Genomic DNA, 4579 nt, shown 5'->3' on the forward strand with positions numbered 1-4579 from the left:
TAAAAAAAAAATGAATGGAATATATACATATATAGATATTTGTGTATGTGTGTGTACACAAATATGCAGGCGCATGTCCTGGCACATGCATAACTCATCATCAAGCGCAATTTGTGTTTAACAATCGTTGGTAATCTTTATTGGATGTCGAGCTCCATCTCTCGGCTCGTGCAGCCTGTGTGCACCTAAGACATCCTTAGCATACGCTCTCGAAAGTTATCTACGTCAAGTGTCAGGACAAAGGACATGCACATACACACACACACACACACGCACATTCACATAGCATGAGGCACTCGCTAGTGACATATGCAAAGCCAGCACTTGTCTTTCTCTCCGTCTGCTTATTCTACTCGCTTTCTCTACTTCTTCTAGCTGCTGTGGCGACTCGTTCAAGATTTTTTAGTGACAACGAAAGTGTAATTGAGTGCCACACAACAGACAATTCGAATACTTGCCACACACACACACGCATACACACTCACACACCCACAATAAAAACAATTCACAAAGGCAACAAGCAAGCATAAGACAATGGGCTGCAATTGACGGCGTGATGCTCGCTCAGTAGTCAATAATAGTTGTTCTACAAAAAATGAGAGAGAGCCCACCTCATTACGACTTTATGTACATATATAAATATATGTAGTTCAGGTGAAAAGTCTTACAAGCCAATATACCCTCTTTAGCATCTGAGGCGAGCAGCAAAATAGTTGCAGCAAATTGCCATGCCGCTTGTCCATTGCTGTGGCTGTGCCAGCCAGCCGTCTGCCTTCCGTTCCATTCCGTTTCGTTTCGTTTCGTTTCATGCCATTCCATTTCATGCCATTATGAGTTGTTCTATTTGATTTTTCATTTCCGCTCGCACTCCGCTGCTGTTGCAGCAGCTGCCTGCCTGCTGGAGTACGGAGGATGGATGGATGAAGGATGGAGGCAGGGCAGTAGGAAACATGAGCATTGTGTTGGATTTGTAGCCTTTAGGCTGTAGGACGATGAAGGAGCAGAAGGACTCTGCCATATAGTTGGACAGGTTGCACATGACAAGCGCAAAAGTTTTCAAGTGCTGCAACTGTTGAGAGGCATCGGGCGGATCGAGTGCGAGCGGAGGCGTGGCTGTTGGGTAGGCGGGTAATCGAGCACGACAGCATTTGCCATTAAGTTGAGTTAAAGCTCTTGAGTGTGACGTCTTGCTGTTGTTGTTGTTGTTGTTGTTGTTACTGTAACTGTTTCTTCCATTTGTTTTTTTTTTTTTTTTGTTATTTGTTTCTCTTTTTTTTTTGGCAAACGGGTTTTAATTAAAATGCCTCGCATACTTTAAGGCGCGCGTCTCTTTGCCTCTCATGTGGCAGCAGTGGCAGTGGCAGTGGCAGCAGCCAGTGCAGGGCAATCGACCTCAAAGCAGTCGAGGCACGAGGCAAAAACAACTTTATATATTGATTAACGGTTTGTATAAGAGCATAACAATGCGGCAGAGGCAGCAATAAAAAGTTTCAACACTTGAGCTAAAAGTCGTTCAACATGTGTGCAACGCTAACAAAGACGGCTTGAAACTTGGCCGGATGCGGGGAAGAAACAAACTTTTTTATTATGAATTCATAATTCATTTATGGCAAACGAGCTGCTTTAAGCCATATTGATAATTTGATTGAAGCTCTTGAAGTAATCAAAATTGAATATCGCTTGCCTGGAAATTGTAAGAGTTATCGATAATTTGCAATCAATATCAACGGCGCGTGCTAGAGCTGAAATTACATTTAAAAGTCCAAGTTTACTTGTCGCGATGCACAGATAGAATTTCCATTTGAATGTCATTTACTTTTTATATGTGTACACAACCATATATGTATATATACATATGTATGTATATTTGTATATTTGTCTGGCACATTTCAACGTATTTATTAAAAAATAAATAAATGACAGTAGTCCTTGGCATCAGCGAACCCGATGCCAATCAATTGTAAATATGTAGGAAATCGAAGCGCAGCGCTTAATGTTGACAGCTTAATTAGCACGCACCAAAGCATACAAATATCGGCTTACAATACATACATACATACATACGCATACGTACGCACACATACGTATCTGTGCACACACTAATTGATTTCTGGCATTTGCGGCCTCACACAGAGTCACTCAACGCATATTTTAACAGCGCCAGCGCCTGGCCAGGCTCTGGCTTTGATTTGCATGGCAAATGTAATGAGCTGACCCCACTGACAAATTTGATGCGACGTTATTAATTTATATCAGATGAGGAAGGCGGCAGGCGGCAGGCGGAAGTGACTGGGCGGGGCTGCAGTGTCCTAATGTCCTGGGAGAGGCGCAGCTTAAACAATTTGCGGCCAGCGTGTGGCATAATATCAGCGCTAATTCGAATGCATTTATTGCAAACTATACGAATTTTTGAGTTTCACCCAACCGCAGACAGCATCAACAGAACTTGGAAGTATTTATCAAGAAGCATGCTCGACTAGTCAATACCCATTAATTGTAAGTGTGGAAGTAGGTGAAGCATGCTGTAGCGTCACCTCCGATAGAATATTTGCAACGGCATTCCCACTATGATTGACTAATGAATACCCTGTAAATGTACTATATTGTTCAGTTGTTGTAATCAGCATAATATCAGCGTTATAATGTGCCTAAACAATTTAAAGCAAGGTATTTTCGCATGTTCGTTTAGTAATCGACACACCAATACCCTGTAAATTAAATGTAATGTTAAATGTGAAAACAATATTTACTGTTTTTTTTTTTTTTTTTTTTTTTTAATTTATGTTTTGCTGAGTGATCTGCTTCTATGAGTAATTTAATTTTAATATGTATAATCAAGTCTGTTTTAAATAAAGGAGGAAAGGGTATCGTTTATATAAAAAATGTATGGAGTAACCGATAGTCGTTGTTTAATCTATTACAACAGTAATATCATATTAAAATGATAAATTAATCTACCTCAATCCGTTGCAAAGCCTTACCCATTCGCATCATACCCCAGCCTTCCATTTCCAATGTATACAGGGTATTAAAAAAATATAGTTAAAAGCAAACGACAACAATAACTTAGTTTAGCTAAAAGCTTGTGCAAACGTTAATTGAGTTTACTATGCGGACACTGGATGGTGGATGCTGGCTGCTGGACATTGGACATTGGACGTTGGAGACTGGACGCTGGATACTAGATGATAGTTGCGCTTTGGCTGGGCTTAAATTGATGGGATTGAAGCATTGCACATGCAGAGCGCGGACTTGGTAAACTTTGATGGCCGAAAAATGCAAAACTGCTGACGAACTTGTCACGCGCAATCAGCGTGCGCGGTAAGTGTTCTAACCACGCCCACTCCACCAGCCATCGCCCGCCCGTTGTCCATAAATTATGGAACACTCGGTTTACTGTTTGCCTAGTACAACTAGGCATACTTCAAGCACTGTTCCACTTGTCGCGCTTAATGAAATTCTCCCATTACGGTTTAGTAGATTATCTGACAGTTGTCAAAGGCAGATGCGTCCCTTTTATCTTATTTCTATCTCTCTCGCTCTGCCTCTCTCTGGCAGGCAGTTGAATTTTTAATTAAACTTCAATACCAAAAGTCATACAATAATGCGGCATCAGCGCAATCGTATAAAGCCTGAGTTATACAGAAATTAGTTGAGGCATCGATAGAGTTGCAAACATACAAGGTCATCAATCAACAATATTTGGCTTGTGAAATTGGTTTTGTTTTCCTTTTCTGGCATACCTCAATCAAAGTATAATTAAATACAAATAACAGCTGTAGTGAACTTTTAATTAGCATTTAATTGTGTTAATCAAATTCACTCACTTAACCGCAAAATGTCAGCAATTGGAATTTTGTTGCGTGTTTCGCTTGTTCTCCTTCTAAAAATTCAAATTAATTACTCGCATTGTTTTTGCGCTCTATTTTTATAGCAAAAAGTCAATTTATAGCAAAAATGCTCAAGCATTTTAATTGATTTTTAAAAATCGCAAGCATTAATTCAACATGTCCTATAAAAAAATTTATATGAATTTATAGGCATTTATATATATCCACAGCTAGGATCACGTCGATAAAAGCAGTTGTACGGTTTTTACATTTCATCTACGGGCCTTCAATTACTGCGAACTATGCGGCCAAATGCTAGCAACAAAAGAAAGTGGAATTTTGCAAATTGAAAGATACCCTGTAAATACATTGCAGAACCTATAGAATAAATTTTATATTTATTATGTATGTCAAATTATTCAAATTGTATTTAAATAATATAGAAAGGGAAGCTACAATACTAAATTATATTTTAATTTTTTAAATTTAAAAATTTTTTAAAAATATATAATAAATAAAAATAAAAAATAAATTTTTTTTTAATTATTTATATACATATATATAAATATTTCTCAGTAAAAAAAAAACAATATAAAATATTCAAATAAATTAAATATTTTTGTTATATTTATAATTAAATATAAAAAAAAAAAAACAGTAATAAAACAAAAATTTTAAATTTAAAAAATTTTAAAATGGAATTTTTATAACATTTGCTACTTAATGAACACATCTAATATACACGATTA

The sequence above is a fragment of the Drosophila arizonae genome, chromosome 3 (assembly GCF_054131065.1).
Source record: "Drosophila arizonae isolate 15081-1271.41 chromosome 3, UAZ_ARI_1.0, whole genome shotgun sequence".
Taxonomy (NCBI): Eukaryota; Metazoa; Arthropoda; class Insecta; order Diptera; family Drosophilidae; genus Drosophila; species Drosophila arizonae.